Source organism: Ursus arctos, unplaced genomic scaffold, assembly GCF_023065955.2.
Source record: "Ursus arctos isolate Adak ecotype North America unplaced genomic scaffold, UrsArc2.0 scaffold_25, whole genome shotgun sequence".
Taxonomy (NCBI): domain Eukaryota; kingdom Metazoa; phylum Chordata; class Mammalia; order Carnivora; family Ursidae; genus Ursus; species Ursus arctos.
Window position 1 is genome coordinate 11,223,076 of NW_026622930.1, and position 23,723 is coordinate 11,246,798.

The 23,723-nt window shown below is 44.4% G+C and overlaps 1 long non-coding RNA gene across 3 annotated transcripts; it reads right to left on the bottom strand.

Annotated features, from left to right (window-relative positions):
• Positions 1-625: 625 nt before the first annotated feature.
• Positions 626-23,627, bottom strand: LOC113267345 (uncharacterized). Of its 3 annotated transcripts, none has more exons than XR_006411300.3 (6): positions 23,260-23,627; positions 19,026-19,205; positions 8,124-8,284; positions 5,359-5,438; positions 2,576-2,720; positions 626-2,120 (listed from the first exon to the last, which is right to left on the bottom strand). It is a non-coding gene; the product is annotated as an uncharacterized LOC113267345 (long non-coding RNA). The 3 variants fall into 3 exon arrangements; XR_008961399.1 differs by having other exon boundaries at positions 4,392-5,438; XR_007190228.2 differs by having other exon boundaries at positions 2,576-5,438.
• Between the last annotated feature and the right edge of the window lie 96 nt (positions 23,628-23,723).

Sequence of the window (23,723 nt, forward strand, 5' to 3'; positions counted from 1 at the left end):
GTCTACGAAGCAGGAGCCTGTTCTCACCACATACTGAGTCAGCTAGTGCCTTGATCTTAGACTTTCCAGCCTTCAGTACCATCAGTAATAAATTTCTGTTATTTATTTTTAAAGATTTTATTTATTTATTTGAGAGAGAGAGAGACAGTGAGCAAGCAAGTGGGGGAAAGGGGGCAAGGGAGAAGCAGACTCCCCGCTGAGCAGGGAGCTCGATGCTGGGCTCAATTCCAGGACCCTGAGTCATGACCCAAGCTGAAGGCAGGTACTTAACTGACTGAGCAACACAGGGTGCCCCAATTTCTGTTATTTATAAGCCACCCAATCTATGGTATTTTTGTTATAGCAGCCCAAATGGATTAAGACCCTCCTACTTTACACCATACATAAAATCAGTTCCGAAAGGATTACAGATCAAAGCGTGAAATGGAAAATAATAAAGCTTCTACAGGGAAACAGGAGAACACCTTCATGACCTTGAGGTAGACTAAAAAAAAAAAAAAAAACCTTTTACAAGACACACACAAAATATTAACTATGAAAGAAATGATTAATAATTTGGGCTTTGTTAAAATTAAGGATGCTTTCCATAAAAGAAAAAAAAAGGAGAATGAAACACAGCCAAAGATTGGAGAAGATATTTACAATACATATATTTGAAAAGGATTTGTATCTGCAACGGGTAAAGCTCTTTTACAAATCAATAAAGAAGGGCAATCAACCTAACAAAAATGGACTAATAAACAAGCACTTCACAAGAGAAAATATATAATTGGCCAAAAGCACATAAGAAAGCTATTAGTCATCAGAGAAATGCAAATTAAAATCACAATGAAATCTCCTTATACATCCACCAGAATGGTTCAAGTGTAAAAGGATGGTGAGTACCAAGTCCTGGGGCACGCGGGTGGCTCAGTCGGAGAAGCGTCTGCCTTCGGCTCAGGTCATGATCCCAGGGTCCTGGGATGGAGCCCCACATCCCCCCCATTGGGCTCTCTGCTCAGCAGCAAGTCTGCTTCTCCCTCCACCTCTGTCCCCCCCCACCAAGGTTGTGCTCTCTCTCTCTCAAATAAATAAATAAAATCCTGAAAAAAGAAAAGAAAAGACCAAGTACTGATGAATTCATGGAGCTGCTAGAATGCACAGGCATTTCTGGCGGGAGTGTAAGTGGTAGAACCACTTCGGAAAATCGGGCTCTGTCTATTAAAACTAAACACAGGCCGGTCACCAGCTAGCCCCCAAGACCTGACCTTCACTGCCCACCTGCTTGTATTCACTTCCCTTTGTCTTCCATTTTTCCTTAAGCTCTTCTTTCCAGCTTACCTCTAAACTTGGGCAGTGAAACCTGAAACACCCTTAGGTGACAGTGACTATTGGACAAGACCTCAGGCTGGCCCAGACCACCCGGAGCTTTTGAGCTAAACCACCGACTCACTCACACCTATGCAGATGGACCATGGAGTGACCCCTGGAATGACCTACAATTACCTTTTACCTCATTGTAATACTAAAATCTCCACCCAAGGAGGAGCCTCAGACCCTTTACGTAACATACAGTGCGTCTATAGGCATGTTTTCTTAAAGTGCATGCATGACCTTATGCTCTCCTCTACATACAATAACAAGGCTTCCCTATCTAAATATTAATCCTGACCCTAAACAAAACGTACCCATTCACCTTCTCTCAGGGAGTCACGGCTTTGGAAGCTATTCCCTGTGACCTCCTTATTTGCTGCAAATAAAGTTCACTTTGTGCGACAACTCCACCTGGTGTATCTGGGACTCACCAAGGAATGTACTCACGTTGGTTCAGGTACAGGTCTGGTCTGTCACTGGGCAAAAGGCACGTACAATGAAAACTGAGAGTCTGTAACTACACGCAACAACGCGGATGAAGCAGCCACAGGTGAGTTAAACACATAGTGTTGAGTTAAAAGAAGCCAGTTCAAAAGACGACATACTTACATTTCCATTTACATGAAGATGAAGGACACGCAAAGCTAACCTATGATTATAGAAGTTAAACGATACTAGTTACCTTGGCGGAGGAGGGCAGATATTGACTAGAAGTGGTCACAATGGAGGCTTCTAGAGTGCTCGCAACGTCCTGCATCTTGAGTTTGCTGTTGATAGGAGGTGTGGATATGTATGTAAAAGTTCATTAAGCATGTATTTAACATTTGTTAATTTTCTTGTATCTGTTATATCTTAATTAAAACAAAAAATACACACTCTCTTTAAGAAGGCAATTTCACTTTTAGGAAATTATACTACAGATATGCTTACACATAGGCAAAATGACATATACAAAGTTATTAACTACAGTGTTGCTTATATAATAACAAATACTGGAAATGAGTTCAGTGATTCAATGTAATCAATGAGTTCATTGATTTAAACATCTTGGTACAGTGAATCAATGGAATGTTATGCAGCTGTTCAAAAAAAAACACACACAGATTCTCTTATGTAGAAATTGGAAATGAGCTCCAAGACCTGAACAATCTGTTAAGCTAAAAAAAAACCCCAAAAGGACAAAAAAATGGTATTCGTATATGCTATCATTTGTGTAAAATACCTTTTATGGGTAGAGTCTATCTCTTGAGGGGCACTTTCTTTGCCTCCTGGGAGGAAACTTGATTGGGTTTCAGGGGTGAGACGGAGGTTTATTCTTCCACGAATCCTCCTCTGTATGTACCCTTTGCACTCTGTACCATGAGAATCTATTATTTTTTGAAAAGGAATAACATCAATTTTTTAAAAACTTTGAATACACTAGGAAGCTAAATGTATTCCCCATGTTCTTGTGGTCCTGCCTCTTGGAATCAAATGATATTCCTCATGTCCATCACCTGCCCAGCCGGTGCAGAAATCCCTAAGGAATTTTGTGACCCTCATTGGAAGATTCCACGTTCCTTCAGCTCCTGGGTTCTGTGGTTATACTTCCTCGCTGAACAGATCTGAAGAATGAAATTTGTGCATTTTTATCTTCCAGCAGCAGGAGGCACTGAGTACTTATAATGTACGTATGTATGCTTGTGTGTATGTCTATTCTATCTGGATTGAAAGGTACAAGGGGTAGTGCTGTATCCTTTTGTTGCTACAGCACAGAATGCAATCTTTCCTGACCCTGAATAATTCACAGGAACTTCATATTCCCATACTTGTTTGGAAGTTCCTCCCAATGGGGCAGGCCAATTCTGTGTTCTCCATGGCATCTGGAGTGCTAAGCTGCTCTGAGGCCCTGATGAAACCTCCTAGGCCCCCATTCATGCCACTCCTTAGCCGGTCTTTGTCCTTGCTGAGAGGTCCCCAACCCCCATATGACCCTATAGTGACAACGAGGCTGGGTGGAGAAGAGGCTATGTGTTGTCCTGGAAACAGCCCATGCCTGGGCATCAACAAACAGCATTCCGTGCCTTGCTTTGGCGTTGTGGACAGCTCCCTTGATCGCTCAGGGCCTCCTCAGTTTCCTCATCTGTAAAATGGGTCATTAGTGGTTTTTAACGTGTATGTGAGTGATCGTTATGCATAGAATTCTTTCTTTAAAGGAAATCCTATATCTATGCCCCATATATAAAATATGTCGCAGTGGAGCAGTCCTGTTTGAGGGGTGTGGATGAAGAGGGTAGGAGTGGGGAAGAGGTATGCAGAGCCCCACCCAATCATTCCCCGCAACCCATCAAGAGATAGCTCAGAGGAATCTCGAAGAAGTTAAATGTGTTTGCCTTCAGTCCCTTCCAGCTCTGAGATGCTGGGATTCTGTGGACTCAGGAGAAACTTTCTCCATCCCTCAGCTAAATACAAGAATCTAAATTAAAAGCCTTTCCAAGAATAAAGGTTTATTACCAGAGATAAATGTTATCAGAGCAAACGATGTGTATGACGGGGCAAACATCTAGTTACCTAATGTCTGCTTTTTTTACTGCTTCATGAGGTGCATTCCTTCCCTTGAAGCCCCAGACCCCTGCCCTCTTCTCCTTCCTTCAGAATGGACGTACATACCTCATTTTGCCTCAGCGTCTTTGGAATTCCCATGTCTGTGTGGATTCCCCATACATATGAAATTAAATTTGATTTTTTCCTGTCTATTTCTCAGGTCAGGTGGATTCTTTGCCTAGAAAGACCTTGTAGGAGAAAGGAATTCCTGCTCCGCGACAACTGAATTGTGTGGCCCCTGAGTTCATATATTGAAACCCTGACCTTCGATGTGACTGTAATTTGGAGACAGAGCCTATAGGAAGGTAGTTAAGGTGAAGTGAAGTCATAAGATTGGGGCCCAGTTATATAGGATTAGTCCCCTTTTAGGAGAAGATACCAGAGAGCTCTCCCCTCCCCACCAAGCAGGAACACAGTGAGAAGCCTGCCATCCCTGTCTGTCACCCAAGGTTCACCTGCTGGATTTAGTATCCATCGATGCTTCGTGACTGAACTAATGACTTCCAAATGGTGATTTTATGATGCCATCACTCCTCTCACATTTATTAGGTAACACTGCACTGCAGGAAGTGCTTTTCTTTCCCCTCACTCATCTGTTCGTTTGTGGATATCAATGTAGACTCGTGGATTCCTGTGTCATTCAACCGAGCGCCATTTGTCACTCCCGCTAACTATCGTGATGTTCAAAGTGTCCTAGAATCTGGCTTCTTTGTCCCGTTGCCGTGTCACTCTCATGAGAGCACCTCCTTGCTTTCTGATACCACAGCATATTTCAGGTTTATTGTACACTTCCTGTGCCCCACTCCTAGAATCATTAACTTCTCCAAGGGTCCCTTGTTCGCTTGGCTAGAAAAAAAAATGGCATTTAGAAACCAAGATCTGAGGGCTGGGTTTGTTCATTGCTACTCGCTGTTTCCATAGCTATCTTTGATTCTGAGGAACAGGAGTTCAGCAATAACTGCAAGTCCAATCCAACACCACAAGGTTCGTTCTCGATTTCTCCCTTATAAGATCTGGAACTCTCAGATGCCTGAGTGGCTCAGTCGGTGAAGTGTCTGCCTTTGGCTCGGGGTAACGATCCCAGAATCCCGGGGGCAAGCCTCGCATCAGGCTCCCTGCTCAGCAGGGAGCCTGCTTCTCCCTCTCCCTCTGCTGCCCCCCACCCCCGCTTGTACTTTCTCTCTCTCTCTCTCTGTCAATTAAATAAATAAAATCTTAAAAAACAAAACAAAGATTTGGAACTCTCTCCCCTGACATTGAGAAACTCACCTCCCATTATCCATTATTCTCCATATACTTATGTATTCGCTCAGTTCCACTTCATGTAACTGATCTCCCAGCTCTGCTGTGTCATTGGCCAAGCTGGCCACCTTCCTTTCTGAGGCCTCAACTGCCAGGTCGCTGATTTGCTGGGCCGCTTACCTTGTCGGGGTCCTGACTGCTGCTGAGGCACCTCCAAACTTGGTTGTCTTCCTCACCTGGACCTGCCCAATCACTTTTAGCTGGATTATTAGGGAATGGAGCAAAGAAGGAACATGGGGAGCCCATATGAATATCTCACATAAATATGAAACAAATTAAAATTTAAAAAGAAATCCCTCAAATAAAAATCAAAAAGGAAATAACATCTGTGTATTGAGTTGCAGCATTACCGCACAAACAGAAACTATTTCAAGCGACTGTAAAACAAGATAACAATTTGGCTGCCCATTCTCATAGCTATCGACCGTAAGAACAAAAAGAGCTGCAAGAAAACTTAAACAGATTTTACTAATGACCCAGAAATTCTACCCCTTAGTGTATACCCCAGAATCATGAAAAAATATGTCCACACAAAAACTCGTACACAACTGCTTATACCAACCCTATTCATAACAAACAAGTGGAAACAACCAGAATATCTGTCAGCTGTTGAATGGATTAAAAACATGGCATAGCCATGCACTGGAATATTATTCAGCCATAATGCAGAGGAACCTTGAAAACATTCTGCTAAGTGCTGAAAAAATCCAGAACCAAGGGGCACCTCGGTGGCTCAGCCAGTTGGGCATCTGACTCTTGATTTCAGCTCAGGTCGCCATCTTGGAGGTCGTGGGATCAAGCCCCATGTTGGGCTCCACGTTCAGCATGCAGTCTGCTTCTTTCTCTCTCTCTGCTCCTCCTCCTGCTCTAACTCTCTTTCAATCTCTCTCTCTCTCTCAAATAAATAAACAAAATTTTTTTAAAAATCCAGACACAAAAGAACACATGCTGCATGATTCCATTACAGCTGACCCTTGATGCACACAGGTTTGAATGGTGCAGGTCCACTTACATGCAGATTTTTAAAAATATAAATACAGTAAAATACTATAAATGTACTTTCTCTCCCTTATGATTTTCTTAACAACATTTTCTTTTTTCTAGCTTACTTTATTATAAGAATATAATATATAATACATGTAACATACAAAATATTTAACCGACTCTTTATGTTATCAGTAAGGCTTCCAGTCAATAGAAGGCTATTTGTAGTTAAGTTTTGGGGGAGTTAAAACTTATATCTGGAGTTTCAACTGCATGGGGGGTCAGCACCCCTAGTCCCCATTGTTCAAGGGTCAACGGTATGTGAAATGTACAGAATAGCCCAACATAGTGACAGGAAGTAGGTTAGTGTTTGCAGGGGGTGGAGGTGGAGGAGAATGGGGAGTGACTGCCAATGGGTATGGGATTTCTTTCTGGGGTGATGGAATTCTATCTAATTCTGGAATTAAATAGTGGGGTCTTGGTTGCACAACTTTCTGAATATGGTAAAAACCACAGGATTGTATACATTAAAAAGAATGAATTTACTGTATATGAATTGTATTTCAAGAAAACTGTTACTTAAAAAAAGAGAGAGAGAGGTAACCAGGCATGAGGTGCTTCCTGAAGAAACATTCTCATCAAAAACTAGAATCTGAATCTTATTAAGCCTTCAGGGAGGGACATGTTAACACCATGAAGATATAATCAGCAAAATTCAAAGTGAGAGAAACTCTATAGGAAAAATTGCTTTCCTCAACAAACACATTTGAAAATAACAGAAACTGTAACAAAAGAGAGAGAAAGGCAGAGACAGAGAGACCTATAGATTCGTATGTATCTATGTATGGATCTTACTTGGATTTTTTTTTTTTTAAGAGTTTTTAAAATAAAGACTTCATTTATTTGACAGAGAGAGAGCACAAGCGGGCAGAGCGGCAGGCAGAGGGAGAGGAAGACGCAGACTCCCCACCGAGCAGAGAACCCAATGCAAGACTCAATCCTAGGATCCCAGGATCATGACCTGAGCTGAAGGCAGATGCTTAACTGACTGAGCCACCCAGGTGCCCCTTGGATATTATTTCAAACAAACATAAATAAAAAGAAAAAAAGAAATAACGGAAAATTTGAGCAATGGCTAGATTTTGGTGATATTTAGGAATTATTTATTTAGGGTGATAATAGTGTTAAGATTATGCTTTTATTTATTTTTTTCTTTACAGAGAGAGAAAGAGGGAGAGAGTGTGCAAGCAGGGGTGGGGCGGGAGGTGCTAAAGAGAGGAAAAGAGAGACAGAACCTTAAGCAGGCTCCCCACGCAGTGTGGAGCCTGACGTAGGGCTTTATCCCACAGCCCTGAGATCATGACCTGAGCCGAAACCAAGAATCGAACACTCAACCAACTGAGCCACCTTGGCGCTCCAAGATTATGTTTTCAAAAGAGTTCTTTTGTGTGGATGAGATAGTTCTGTATCTTGACATCTTGATTGTGGTGGTGGTTACATGAATCCACAGATGTGATAAAGTTACTCCTTCCCTGAATGATACAAGGGAAAGTACGGGGCCCCGGGAGTGTCTTCGCATAAAGTCTCCCTAAGAGAATGAGCTTTGATTGCATTCCTATACTCTGCATAACTTTTCATTGAGTCAGGGCCTGTCCACTCCTCTCTGAAAGCATGAGGGTGTCTGGCGTCTTCTTCTTAAATACAGTGCTCTGTTAGCCATTTACGGCTTCCTGTTTTGATCTTTTTTAGCTCCTCCGTCAGCAGTTTTTCATTTAACCAAGTGCTTTGCTGTAGAGAAAGAAGGAAAAAGGGGAACTCTGGCCTCCTGTTAACTAGTTTTATGTTTTGAATTCATGTTAATTATTGTCTCTGTTTTGCTGAACATCACAAGCCAGCCTTACCTTTTATGCAATCCAGCCCTGGTTCGGGAAGTCATGCGTTCCACGCTACCAGCCAAAGATAACAGTCGCTTTTGCCAATGTCTTTTCATGCTCATTGGGGGCTGAAGATCGAAGATGTGAAAAGAGATAATACTGATAGTATTTCCTTGATTTACCAAACCCTAAAATTAAAAAAAAAGAAGCTTTATTTGGGAGAGGAAGTATAAGAAAATGTAACAAGGTGATACTGGGAACTTGATTCGACAAATGATTTTCAGGCCATGAGCTGAGATCAGCCCATTTAGTCCAAAGTCTTAGACTCTTTCACTTATGGCAACATCTAGAGAGGCATCTGGGCTGAAAAACAGAAGAGCCGTGTTCAAGTCTTGCTTTGTGGCCAACTTGCTGTATACTCTTATTCAGCCATAATGCAGATGAACCATGTCATGGTTCATGTTTCCTTCAGTATCTCAATTTCTTTATTTGCAAAACCAGGGTCCTGGGCCATGTCACCTCCAAAGTTATTCCAGTTCCAAAGTTTATATTTAAGGTCATAAAAGGGTCTTCATCTATTTTGGAAAGAAGATCACCAGAAGTTTCAACCAGAGGGCTCTTCTGGTCAGCTCCCATTCATTTATTTATTTGGTATCCAGCCAACATTTGCTAGGTGCTTAGGAATGCTTTGAGAAGGGACTGGATAAATACACACAACAGACTCATGTCCACAGACTGAGCAGTGATTTCTGAGCAAGATGTGCTGGAGGGGACCAGAACTGCCGAGAACATTTTGGAGCTCCAATGTCTTCCACAGCTAGGAGCTTGGGCAAAGCGTTCTTCTCAAAGATAATTCTCGAAGGAGGGGATTTTCTTGAAGCCTTTAGCTTGAGCTTTAGGGGAAACTTGTTCTTAAGAACTTGGGAATTTTAGGGCACTTGGGTGGCTCAGTTGGTTAAGCCTCTGCCTTTGGCTCAGGACATGATCTCAGGGTCCTGGGATCGAGTCCCGAGTCAGGCTCCCTGCTCAGCTTCTTCCTCTGCCCCTCCCCGTGCCTGGACTCTCTCTCTCTCAAATAAATAAAATCTTAAAAAAAATTTTTTTTTTAAAAAAAGAACTTGGAAATTTTAATTGGGTTGCTGGGAGAAAGAAAACACCTTTTGAAAGGTTTAAGTAGAGTTTTCATTTCACCTCTAGGACAGGCTATTATTATTCCTTGGTTTGGGGAAGACCATGTGATAAGAGTAAACTATTCCGTGTAGTGCTTCCCATATGCCAGGTGTTACACTAAGTCCCAGTCAACTTATTCATTTAATCCTCATAACAGAATGCAAGGATGGGGGCACCTGGGTAGCGCAGTCATTAAGGCGTCTGCCTTCGGCTCAGGGCGTGATCCCGGCGTACCGGGATCGAGTCCCACATCGGGCTCCTCCGCTGGGAGCCTGCTTCTTCCTCTCCCACTCCCCCTGCTGTGTTCCCTCTCTCGCTGGCTGTCTCTCTGTCACATAAATAATAAATAAAATCTTAAAAAAAAAAAAAGAATGCAAGGGGGGTATTTTTATTAACTCGATTTTATAGACGGGGCAGCTGAGGAACACACAACTGCTAAGAACTTACTCAAGATGGCATAACAATAAGCAGTAGAGCTGGATTTGAACCCATGCACCTGGCAAATCGTGCTCTGAAGTCCATCCACCAATGCTTCCCTCAATGAGTCTATTAGTAACATAAAAGTGAAGCTACGATTACCTTACGACCCAGTGTGTTGGTTTCCTATGGCTGCTGTAACGAATTATCACTAACTTGACAGTTTAAAATAACAAAAACTTATTCTCTGATAGTTCTGAAGGTCGGGAGTCCAAAATGGGTCTCACCGGTTTGAAATCAAGGTGTTGGCAAGATTCCATTCCTTTGGAGGCCCTAGGAGGCCTTTTCCAGAGGCTGCCTGCATTCCCTGGCTCATGGTCTCCCGCCACCTTCAATAGCCAGCAAGAGCCAGACTAGTCTTTCTCATGCTGCATCACCTGACACTCTCTTTTATCTCCCCTTTTCCTTTATAAGGACCCTTGTGATTATGTTGGGCCCACTTTGATAATCCAAAATAACTTTCTCCTATTAAGATCCCTAATCATGTCTCCAAAGTTTCTTGCCATGTAAGGACACACCCAGACCTGGAGGGTGGGAACAGGGAGTGACTGCAAATGAGCATAAGGGATCTTTTGGGGTGATGGAAGTGTTCTAAAATTAGATTGTAGGGATGGTTGCACAACTCTATACATTTACTATAAATTATTGAACTGTGCACTTGAATGAATTGAGGGCCGCCTGGGTGGCTCAATTGGTTAAGTGCCCCACTCTTGATCTGAGTTCAGGTCTTGATCTCAGGTTGCGAGGTTGAGCCTGGCATTGGGCTCCACGCCCATTGTGGAGCCTACTTTAAAAAAAAATGAATGAATTGTTTGATATGTAGATTATATCTCAATAAAGCTTTTTTTTTTTTTAATGAAGAAGACAGAACCAGTACTTACACTGAAGTCAAGTTGCCAACTCTTAACAGGGACTGTCTTTCATCCTTAGATTATTTCTTTCCTATCTTTTTTAAGTTAATATAGCTTTCCTTTCTGAAAACGATGTGATAGAAAATGGCAGTAATAATAGTTGTTTTTTCATTGCCCTTCCTTGTAAAATAAAAAGTAAACCCCGGCGTCCATTCTTTTTTTTTTTTTTTTAAGATTTATTTATTTTAGAGAGAGAGAGAGAGAGGAAAAGTGCATGAGCAAGGGGAGGGGCAGAGGGAGAGAGAGAGAAGCCCTGAGCCGACTCACTGAGCACAGAGCCCAACACAGGGCTTGATCCCAGGACCCTGAGATCATGATGTGAGTGGAAATCAAGAGTCAGCCGCTTAATCAACTGAGCCACCCAGGTGCCCCTAACACCCTGTGTCCATTCTTGAATGTTTGTAAAAACTGTACTGATCTGTGAAATCCAACAGTCTGGGAAGCCCTACACCAGTGATCTGTTAAAGTGGAAAGAGGTCTGAGGGATCACTGAATTCAACTCTCTCATTTTCAAAATGAGAAAGGGTTGAAGGGCTATGGCGCTGGAGCCCCTTGTGCAAGGCTGCCCAGCCAGGTTCTGGGTCGTTCATGTGTTTCCACTTTACTGCACCACCCGGCCCCCACCCCGCCCCCGAGGTGCCTTTTGATTCTGGAAGATTAAGAACTCTGTCCACCTGCCCATCAGCTCACACTGAGGTATGACATTCTGGGCAGGTTAACATGTGGCGAGGCTTGGCCGAGGACACCATTGAAAGGAAATGCATGGCTCCACTGAGTGGATCCATCTGGGGAAGTCACCTGACCCAGACCAGTCCGCAGCATCCCATGACAGTCAAAGGTTTTGAAGTGCATCTGCCAAATGACTAAGAAGTGCTTACTGGTGGAAGGAGGAGATGCTGACTGTGCTGGTAACTAAGGGCACTTCCCCAAGACGCACAACAGAGTGCGACATGTGACTTGCAACCCCTGGCGATGGACCCCAACGTGACATTCTCGGTCTCACTCTTGCTTTTGAAAATATACTGCAAAGACACCTATGAAAACCTCCAGACCCCCAAGGGCCAAGGCACTTGGGGAATGTAAAGATGAATCAGGTATTTCTGTCTTTATCTTTTTATTTACACCCAGTCTTGTTCTAGAAAGGACTGAAGGCAGTTTTGAAGGATGCATAAAATACAGGGAGCATTAATGAGATGGAGAGTGATACTGAAGTTATGTAAATATGGAAGTCCTGTTCTGACCTGAAACCCAACTTTTTATTAAAAATGTCTATAGGATGCCTGGGGGCTCTGTTGGTTAAGCGTCTGCCTTCGATTCAGGTCATGATCCCCAGGGGTCCTGGGATCGAGTCTCACATTGGGCTCCTCCAGCTCTGCAAGGAGCAGGCTCCTTCCTCTCCCTCTGCCTGCAGTTGCCCCTGCTTGTGCTCTCTCTTTCTCTTGCTATCTGGCTCTCTCTCTGTCAAATAAATAAATAAAATCTTTTAAAAAAAAGTCTATAGAAAATATTCAGCTAAAATTTGTATACGGATGGCTGCCTTTGGCTCAGGTTAAGATCCCAGGAGTCCTGGGATCAAGACCCGAATCGGGCTCCCTGCTCAGTGAGGAGTCCGCTTCTCCCTCTCCCTCTGCCCTTTCCCCACCCCTGCTCATGCTGTCTCTCTCAAATAAATAAATAAAATCTTTTAAAAAATAAAATAAAATAAAATTTGTATACCTCTTAGCTCTATAGTACAAACTTTAATAAGTAACAATTTTATTGTAATATAATTTATATGCCACAAAAAACACTCTTTTAAAGTGTAAAGTGGCTTTTAGGATATTCACAGTTGTGCCTCCATCACCAATATTTCATTTTAGAACATCCTCCCAGAGAAAAGTACACGTGTTAAAGGTCACATGAGCAGCATGACTAAAAACAAGAATGGTCAAGGGGCGCCTGGCTGGCTCAGCGGGTGGGGTGTGCGACTCCTAATCTCAGGGCTGTGGGTTTGAGCCCCACATTGGGTGTGGAGATTACTTAAAAATAAAATCTTAAAAAAAAAAAAAAAGGTTGAAAGGCCTGGCCAGACACCTCACCAAAGGAGATTCAGGGATGGTCTATAAGCACACAAAAAAGATGTTCAATATCATGTGTCATTAGGGAATCGTGAATTAAAACAACCACGAGATACCGCTACACGCCTGCTACAATGGCCTCAAGCGCAAACACCGAGGACACCCCATGCTTGTGCGGGTGCAGGACGCGCACGCGCGCTCGCTGCTGGGGAGGATGACGGTGGAACGGGTACAACGGCCTCGGAAGACACTGCGGCGCTTTCTTACAGCACGAAACACGCTCTTGCCGTGTGACGCAGCCACTGCGCTCCCTGGTGTTTAGCCGAAAACTTACGGCTGCATGAAATCTGCACGTGGATGTTTAAAGCAACGTCATTCCTACCTGGCAAAACCTGGGAACCACCACGATGTCCTCGAGGAGATGAACGGATAAATGAACCGTGGTACATCCAGGCCACGGAACATTATTCAGCAGCAAAAAGAAGGGAGCTATCAAACTGTGAAAAGACGTGGAAGGAACTTAAATGCATAGTACCAAGGGCGAGAAGCCCGTCTGGGGCACCCGGCTCGCTCAGGTGGGGGGCGTCTGCGACTCTTGATCTGGGGATCGTGCGTTCGAGCCCCACGCTGGGTGTAGAGGTTACTAAAAAAAACCAAGCCAGGAGTATGAGAGGGTTACATACCAGAGGATTCCAACTATACGACATTCTGGAAATGGCAAAACTAGAGAGACAGTGAAAAAAGATCAGTGGTTGCCAGGGGCTAGAGGAGGGAAGGGATGAAGAGGCAGAATACAGAGGATTGTTAGGGCAGTGAAACTGTTCTGTTTGATACTGAAATGGTGGATCCATGTCATGATACTTTTGTCAGAATCCGCAGAATGTCCAACACCAAAGTGAACCCTGATGCAGACTGTGCACTTTGGGTGATGACGTGTCAGCGAAGGGCTATTGGTTGTAATAAACGGACCAAGATGTTGATAGTTGGGGAGGCTGTGTGCATGTGGGGGATAGGGGACATATACAGAAACTCTCTGTACTTTCTACTCAATTTTGCTGTGAATCTAAAACTGCTCTAAGAAAATAAAGTCTATTAAAAGCAAATAAATAAATGGAATAGCACAACCAGAAAACTATCACTTTTGGATCACACGTCAGTTGTGATGGCCCCAGTGTAGTGGGTACTCTTGGTGCCCTACTCTTCCCACTCTGCCATTGGCTCAGGAAAGCTGTCCCCTGCCAGGAGAGGCCTGGGAAGTCGCACTCCCTCTTCATGGCCAATGACTGGCTGATGTGGGAATGAACAGCTCAGCCCTCCTGTGTCTGGGTAGAAAAGCCTCTACAGTACAGTTGTGCTTTCGAGCTCTTGATGGGATCAGGCTGAGGCCTGCTTCTTCCTGAACCCACATCTTTGCAGAGCCTCTTCCTTTGCCCTGTCCCCTTCCTCTGCTCTCCTCCAGGTTTGTCCCCAGAGTGTGCCCTCTACAGCTTATTGGCACAAGAATCGTCTCTCAGGTTTGCTTCAAGGGAACTGATCTATGACAATTCCTAGGGACTGTCCCTGGCTTCCTAGGATATTCCGATGGAAGTTCATCTTAAAAGGGTCATGTGATTCATTGTCCACGGTGTTGCTTGCCACAAATGAGAGGCCTTTACATACTTTGTTCTGCATTCGTGGTTAGTGCCTGAGACACACAGCATTGCACCGGAACCTGACTTTACAAAATCAAGTCTTCTTCCCAGGCACCAGTTTTTACATTAAAAGAGTGACTCTGGGGGTGGAGAAGAATTAAAAGTAAAAGAAGAGAGAACAGTGGTGGTGACATACAATGTGGCCAGAAATGAATCTGAAAAATTGTGGGTTTCCTTTGGGTGGGCCACAGATTTTTCAATAAGCCTTATATTTACACACACACACACACACACACACCTGCTCGTTTATACAATTCACAGTGTCTCCTCTTTAGGAACCAACTGTGTTCAGGCCAGTCAGAATTTCTGCCTCAGTCCTTCTGAAAAGCATACCCGACGAGGTAATGAAACACAACCCTGACAGTAACCTTGGGGAGCAAGTCCCAGCTCAGCTTGATGCTTGAGCCCTGCTCTCTGGGCTTACCTCCCTTACAAACTTTGGGCTGCTTATTTAATTTCTCCGAGCCTTCATTTTTTTTCATCTGTAAAATGGGCATAGTAATAGTGCCTACTGCATAGACGTTATTAATTCATTAATCCTTTATTGAGAACTAAGTGCTAAAATAATATTTTGCCAACAGGTCTTGAGTGAGTGTTAAGAAAACATGAAAACTTAAATGCTAAAGTGGAAAAAAGGCATTTAAAAATTGGGCTTCTGAGGTCCTTGACTCTTTTTTTTTTTTAAGATTTTATTTTTATTTATTTATTTATTTATTTATTTATTTATTTGAGAGAGAGGGAGCCCAAGGGGGGTGGACAGAGGGAGAGGGAGAAGCAGGCTCCCTGCTGGGCCTCGGGGATCACACCCCAAGCCAAAGGCAGCCGCTTAGCCTACTGAGCCACCCAGGCACCCCAGTCCTTGACTTTAGACCTGTTTCCGATCACCCTAGAACCTCCTCCTCCCCTGTCATCTGTCACCACCTGGTACTGACTGAGTCCTCACCAGACCTCTGTAGAGGGCTCACGTGCCTCTCCCTAGATCTGCTTTAGGGAGAAAGTGCCTGTTGGCAACACAACCTCTTTCTTCCCCTCTCCCAAGGGTGAGACTCTGCAGGCCTGCCCGGGTGTTCCGGAACAGAGCTTAGAATACAAACCTTGCCTAGTTCTGTTTTCTCTCTTAGTAGGGTTAAACAATCACACAGTTATCCTCAGATGCAGGAAATACTGTGTTCCTCTATTTCCTTCCCTACTGTGTTCTTCAATTTCCTTTCCAAATGGTGTTGATGGAACTTGTAGGGTAAAAGGCAGGGAAAGGGAGACAGCTTAAGGTTGCCAATTTAAACAGTGCACTCCCGCACTACTGCCTGGCTCTGCCACTTAGCTGCGTCACTTTGAGCATGTTAGTTCATCTCTCCAGCCTCAGTTTCTTCATCTATATAATAGGCTAATAACAGTATCCACTATACAGGGCCACTCCTCATGGCGTTGTTATAAGGATTAAAAGAATATGTGTAATGCCCTTAGACCACAGGTGGATTCTGTTAAGAAAATAAAAATCACCCAACCAAATAAACATAAAGTACAATGTCACAAGAGAAATAAATACAGAATATGGCGTTGGAAGTTAAGAGAAAGAACCAGGTAAGAGGATAGAGAGTGACAGATGGAACCCTGGAGGGAGAGTCAGGGGCGGGGGTAGGGCTGTCTATTCTATTTAATATTCGGGGAAGCCTTTCTGAGAGAATGACATTTGAGTAGAGACTGAATTAAGTGAGGAAATACCTCAATCAATACACAAAAATCAATTTCAAGTGGATTAAAGAGCCCAAACGAAGTGCCATTATAAACCTATCAGACTGGTAAAAAAGTCTGACACTACTAAGTGTTGGTGGGGTCGTGGAGCAAACGAGACTTGCATCCCTGGCTGGTGGGAATGTAAAGTGGGACAACCCATTCAGAAACTGGTTTGGGAGGGCACTGGGTGGCTCAGTCAGTTAAGTATCTGCCTTTGGCTCAGGTCACAATCCCGGGGTCCTAGGATTGAGTCGTGAATCGGGTTCCCTGCTCAGCGGGGAGCCTGCTTCTCCCTCTGCCCCTCCCCACTGCTCGTGCTCTCTCTCTCTCTTAAATAAAATCTTTAACAAACAAAACAGAGGAAGGATGAATTGTGATGACACCATGCAGCATAAAGGATGCAATGAAAATGAATGAACTGCTTCTATTAGTGGCCACGGGGACAATCGTCATATACACAGTGTTCACTAATAGAAGTAAGGCATATAAGTGAAATAAGTCAGACAAAGAAATAAGTACCATATGATTTCACTTATGTGTGGAATCTAAAAAACAAAATCAATGAACAAAGAAACAAAAACAACAAGAAACCAAACTGATGGTTCCCAGAGGGGAGGGGAGTGGAGGGAAGGGCAAGACAGATAAAGGGGATTAAGAGGGATAAACTTCTAGTTATAAAATAAATAAGTCACAGAGATGGAAAGTACAGCATGGGGAATATAGATAATAATACTGTAATAATGTGACTACACTTATTGTGGTGAGCATTGAGTAATGCATAGAATTATTGAACCAATATGCTGTATACCTAAAACTAACATAAAATTGTATGTTAATTATACTTCAATAAAAAAGTTAGAGCAGGACGCTTGGCTGGCTCAGTCGGTAAAGATCATGTCATGATCCCAGGATCTTGGGATCGAGTCCCACATCGGGCTCCCTGCTCAGAGGGGAGCCTGCTTCCCCCTCTGCCTGATGCTCCCCCTGCTTGTGTGCTCTCTCTCTCTCTAGCAAATAAATAAATAAATAAATAAATAAATAAAATCTTTAAAAAAAAGTTAGAGCATTCTGCAATGCACAGAATTGTTGAATCAATGTGCTATATACTTGAAACTAACATAACATTGTATTTCAACAATAAACCTTTTTAAGTAAAGAAGCAAGGCATAAAAGAATAGTATGATCCCAATCACGTAACTTCCAAACTAGATGAAATCAAACTATATTGTTTAAAGGTACAGACTTAGACGCTAACCATATAAAGAAATGCAAAGAAATAGTAGTCATAAGGACAGGGTCAGTCTCCGGGGGGTGGGAAAGGAATTGTGGCCAGGTTGGGGCATTTGGCAGGAGGAGGACTATTGAGGTGCTGATGACATTTTATTTCTTGACCTGGGTGATGCATGGGTGATTTTGTTTTATAATTATTCATTCAACTATACATACATGTTTTTACACACTTTTCTGTGCACTTGTTACATTTCACAATACAAATAAGAAAATAAATAAGTCTTGGGACTTCAGTGGGAAGAACCTTTCAGGCAGAGGGAAAAGCCAATGGAAGAGTCTGTGGTAGGGATGAGATTGGCAAGTTTGAGTGTCGCCATGAGGCCAATGTGGCTGGCAGGGAGGGAGCAAGGGGGCAGGTGGTGGAAGATGAGGTCACAGAGGGAGCTGGGGAGCCAGGTCATGGAGCGCTTCATAGGCCATGGTAAGGTGTGGTTAGGACTGAGAAGTGATCTACAAGTGTAAGATTTAGAAGTGTCACTGGTCTGGCTGCTGTGTAGAGGACAGGTTGCAAGATGGTTGTAAGACTAACCTAGAAATGCAATGGGGATGAATAAAGATGAAAATGAACAACTGCTGAGCAGCTACTGTGATGAACCTTCATCTTCATCGGCAATGGATCTCAAGTACCAGCCAGAGAAAACTCCTTTTGAAGGGCTCCTATGATTAGAATAGGCTCAACTGCCCACATGATCTTTTGCCATAAAATGTTACAGGATTTCCTTCTCCTTGGGTGCCCGTGGTTCTTGGTCACCCCACTTCAAAGAATGAAGAGGTAGACAAGATGAAGAGTGGTGGACAGCAAAGTAAAGTTTCTGGAGCCACAGTAAAGTGACAGTACAAAGCTCCCGAAGAGGGAGGAGAGCCCCGAGGGCTGCCCCTGCTGTTTCTAAATCTAGAGGTTTTTATGGGGTCATTGGCGGCCCACTGTTTTAATCTGATGAACCCTCCCTGTGCCTGTCATCCAATTAGGTTTTTGTCATCTATCACATGGGAAAGGGTGGAGGGCTCCCTCCGGGGTGGCGTAGAATCCTTTTAAGGGTGGTTTCCTGGGGGGGGGGGGGCAACTTGTCCCTGCCTGCCTTTCTTCCAACTATCTTTCATCAATAACATAATCATAGGATTGATATGTAATCTGTTAAAAAAGCAAAAATTCAACTGGGTAAATCTGAAGATCGAATTGGCTTTATTCAATGATTCATGAATTAGGCAGCATCCTGCTAGCAAGTAGAAAGGGGATCAGAAGAGCTGTATAAAATGGAAGACTGGGGCTCCTGGGTGGCTCAGTCAGTTAAGCATCTACCCTTGGCTCAGGTCGTGATCTCTGAGTCCTGGGATCGAGTCCCACGTTGGGCTCCCAGCTCAGCGGGCAGTCCACTGCTCCTTCTCTCTCTGCCCCCCCCCACCCCGTGCTCATGTGCTCGCTCTCCCTCTCTCAAATAAATGGAATCTTTAAAAAAATGGAAGACTTACAGGCAGAAATGGGTGGGACAAGGAAGTTATTAGCAAAAGAAAAGAAAGGACTGTTTCAGGCAAGATTACTTTTCTTGGAGGGCAGGAGAGTTGCTGGGAGGAAGCGCAGGGGTCTATCATGCAGATTACCTTATTAGTGTTGATCAGGAAATTCCAGACAGGTTTATAATTCTACTCCTGGGAGAGGATGAAGCTGCAATCAGGTTACATAGGAAGTCTTGCTTTGCTGTGTGGGGCTTAGCATTAGTGACTCCATTTTGAGCCTGCTGTTTCTGTTTGAACACATCCTATTCAGAGGTTTCGCCCATCCTGCAGGAAGAGATTATACATGAGTGAGGGTTCTTGGGGGGCCATTCTAAGAATACTGCTTACCACAGAGTTAGATAAATGCTTGTTGATTGCTTGGAAATCCTTCAAAAACAATCAGGAAGAGATGGTGCCCCTCCCTCCACCCTGCGTTTAGGACCATAGCAATCTGCATGTATCTTTATCGTGCCATTTATTTTGATTGGTATTTATTTACCGAGTACCAACTATATTGCAGCTACTGCTCTAGGCACTGGGGGTATAGAAATACATAAGAGAGACTGGGCTCCTGCTCTTAAACTTTAGTGGAGAGCTAGGAAATTAACTAAGAAATGTACAAGAGAGATAGGAAAACAAGGTGAAAGGCTATAGAGTGATGGGGTTTTGTGTGCTATTTTAGGTCGGCTGGCATGGGATGTCATCTCTCAGCAGCAGGAGCCAGCTGCATGACTGGAAGGGGAAGGGCATGCCAGGAAGAGGGACTCGCATAGGCAAAGACAAGAAAGCCAGGAGGCCTGGAGCAGAGTGAGTCCTGTGACAGGAAATGAGGTCATGGGAATAAGCGGGAGTCAGCTGATGTTAGCCAGGTAGGATTTTATTTGAGGAAGGAGGAAATGATTTTTAAGCTGATGAAAAGTTTAGGAAGTAGACTGGTTGCACAATAATGTGAACATGATTGATGCCACTGGACCATACACGTAAGCATGGCTTAAGTGGCAAATTTATGTTATATGTATTTTACTATGTCAGGGAGCAAGAATTCTGGTCCCCTCAAAGATCCTTCTAGCTGGGCTAAGAACCAAATTGACATGAGACAGTCAAATTTACTAGTGTACGTACGGGGAATCCGCATAGACATGGACTTTCCAAAGACAGGTAAAATGAGGTCTATAGGTCATCCTGAACTAAGGAAAAGGGGCAGGGGGCTGGGACTTCAGAGCAAAGGAATGCACTTCACAGGGTGAGAGAACAGGAGCAGATGTTGGGTTCTTAGATGTTTGCCCTACCATACAGTTGGGTCACTCAGATGAAATTTATCTGTTAAGAACTCTTATTTGGGGAAAGACCCTTAATTTAGATTTTTCTGCGTGGTTAAGGGAGCGATAAAAGTTTCTCTTGAGCCCAGGGTGCTTTCAGCTCAAGACAATCCACATGCCAAAGTGGCACGTTCTGTCCTGGACCCCTTCATTTTCAAAGCTGGTCTCCATGTGTGTTTGATTCTAATTGACTTCTGGCTGAACGTTCTCCTCTTTACATTCCCTGCCCACAAATACAACCTACCCCAAATCCTCAACGCGCTCGCCTATAGCTTGTATCAAATTGCAATTCCTCTGCTCTTCCCAAATAAACGCCTTTTTGAGCTTGCCTCAGTTTATCCCTTTACTGAGATCAAAATATTACATATTTCAGTTGAAATATTTACATACAAAAGGTCAGTCTGTCTATGGTGGGGACAGTAGACTGTTGGGATCCTCAGCGCTCAGGCTAGTGCCTTGCACTTATGCCATCAAGAGATAGTGGACACCTGACTAGAGTCTATTCTGGGTTCATTTGTTATGTGTATCAATTCGTTTGAACTTTACAACAACCTTACGAAACACACATAAGTGAGAAGATTGTCCAGGATCCCACAGCCAGGAAGTAGCAGAGACGGAATCGAAATTCAGGACGTCTGGATCCAGAGTTTCATGCCTTTGACCGTCATATCAAACAGAATGAATGAATGAGTGAATGAACGAATGAATGAATGTTGAGCCCTATTCCTCTCTGAGCCAGTGGTTCTCACCATGGAGGGGGGCGGTGTGGCGACAGATTTTGCCCCTCTTTCCCCCAGGAGGCTTTTGGCAACTTCTGGGGACATTTTTGGTTGTCACAACTTGAGGGAAGGGTGCTCCTGGCATCAGGTGGGTAGCCCCCGGGATGCTGATGTTGCTAGACACCCTACAGGGTGCAGGACAGCCCCCCAACCCCCTCACGAAACCAAGAACTACCAAATGTCAGTAATGCCGAGGTATAGAAACCTGCTCTGAACTTAACCAATTTTTTCCCTACTCTCTCCAACGCTTGTTGCTTTATAATCTTAACCTCTCACTTAGTCTCCTGCTGTTTAAAAGAAAAAGATGGAATCTGAAATAGCTCCTCACTGCTCTGATCGCTGGTGGCTGGGTTATCTGCCATAGCCTGGTGGTATCATAGATTTATATCTGGCTTGAGCCTGACTAACCTCTGAGGCCCACACTGTGACTTTCCTGATGAGAATTACACTGGGGACATTTGAGGGGGGTGTCCTCATGCCTATATGTTTGCAGAGCCTGCCACCCTCCTGCCCACCTGCGGTTCTTTCATGCCTAGCCCCTTGGGTCCTGGCGCCTCCCACTGGTGCTGCCCTTCCCACACCATGCTGCCATTCCATGCCTAGGTATCAGAGCACAGGCAATGCCCAAGGTCAGAGATTCTTATCTTCCTTTTCTCACCATGCTCTTAACCCAGCCGGTAGCTACTATCCATGGGGCACTTACTTGGTGCTAAGCACTGTGTTTCATTCAATTTACAGAGAGAAGTAGGTGCTATTCTTCCATTTTACAGTTGAGGAAACCCAGGCACTGAGAAGTGAAGTAACTTGCTCAGGTCACACAGCTTGTACGTGCTGGAGCTGGGATCGGAATACAGGTAGCTTGATGGCTGAGCCCACCATGCGCACCCACTTCTCCCTCCAGGTCCCTCTCATCTCAGCCTCCTTGTGGCTGGCCTAGGCTAGTCTCTTCTGAGGGCTCTCCTGACCATCATCATGGGAATCCCCTGCCAACCCCCAGCCACCCATTGGTCCTCAACTTACAGCCCCCTTCTCTTGTCCACATTCTCAGCTCATGGTGCTGCTGAGGGAGACTGAGGGGGCTATCCCTGGACCTCATTTGCCTAAACATGCCTGGCATCAGGTCACCACTTCTATTCCACTTCACTTGTGAAAACATAACCAGCCAAGGTCACATTTATTCCGGGTGAATTGAGGGAGTGGTTAAGGACATGCTGTTCCTCTCTTACTAGACAGTGAATTACCAATGGGAAAGAACGAATCCCATTTCTCTTGCGGCACCCAGGTGGCTCAGTCGGTTAAGTGTCCGATTCTTGATTTCAGCTCAGGTTATGATCTCAGAGTTGTGAGATTGAGCCCCACTTGGGGCTCTGCACTGAGCGTGGAGCCTGCTTAAGATTCTCTCTCTCCCCCTCTGCCCCTCCAACACTGCCCCCTCTCCGCACACATGCTCTCTCTCTTCTCTAAAAAAAAGAAAAAAAAAAAGAATCCAATTTCTCTCAGAAATCAGCTGCACTTGGCACCTAAGGGACATCTACTAAACGTGTTCTTGAATAAATGGTTGAATGAACTCCTAACACTCCCCACTGCGGAACACTGCGAAAGTGTAGTGGTCATGAGAATTGGCTTTGGACTTGGACAGATGTGGGTCTGAAGAAAGACCATGGTCACTTCCCAGCTAAGAGTGTGGAGAAGTACTTAACTCAGGGTTGGCAACCTTTTGCTGTAAATGATCAGACAGTAAATATTTTCAATTTTGTTTGCCACACTCTCTCGCGTAACGACTCAACTCTGCCTTGTTGGTAAAAACAGCCCGAGATAATACCTAAACCAGGGCGCATAGCTGTGTTCTCACAGACTTTATTTACAAAAATAGGGAGCAGGCTCAGGGCAGTATGTTGTCGCCTGACTTACTGTTAAAAAAAAAAAAAGATTCTAAAAGAAGATCAAATGAGACAACCGGTGAATGGTGCCGTAGATCTTAAACTTGATGTGCTTGGGTAGGGTTGCACTTAATTCTCTCACATCAGTTCCACTCAACTCAATTTTCCGTGCTCTACCACACGGCACAGGTACGTATAGTTTCCCCATTTCCCTGTGAGATAATAATACCCAACATTTGAAAAGTAGCCTTGCATAGGGTTGAAGAGGACAGGATTCTGGAACTAGATAGACTGCCTGGGTGTGGGTTCTGGCCCCAACACTTCAGACCTAATGCCGTCTTCAGAAGATCCATTTACTTACCATGACTGAGCCTCCCTCAGTCGTCCTAACAGTAAAGCAGGGACCACAGTAAGAGCACCTACTTCTCACAGGGTCGCCTCGAGGATTAAAAGGACCCACACATTCGATTCACGGAGGATCTTGAAAGATTCCAAAACCCAGAACACGTGCAGACCAAGGAACTCACGACATCTCGGACGACAAAGGGACATCAGTATTTCTGAAGTTTCCCTAGAGGATTCCAAAGTGCAAGTTTGGAAACCACTGCGTTAAAGTGCCCCGCGCGCTGGTTTTGATCCTTCGGCGGGTACTTCTGGAATTACTGCGTCTCCAGGGAAACCCCACGGACCCCGGGCGCCCTCACCCCCCATTTCATTGCTCGTGCTTCTCCCAGGGTTCGCGGGCTGTGGGCCCAAAAACCCCGGCTTGTGCATGCTGGGACTTGTAGGCCCTCTGGCTCGCCGGCCCCGCCTCGCTCCGCCTCC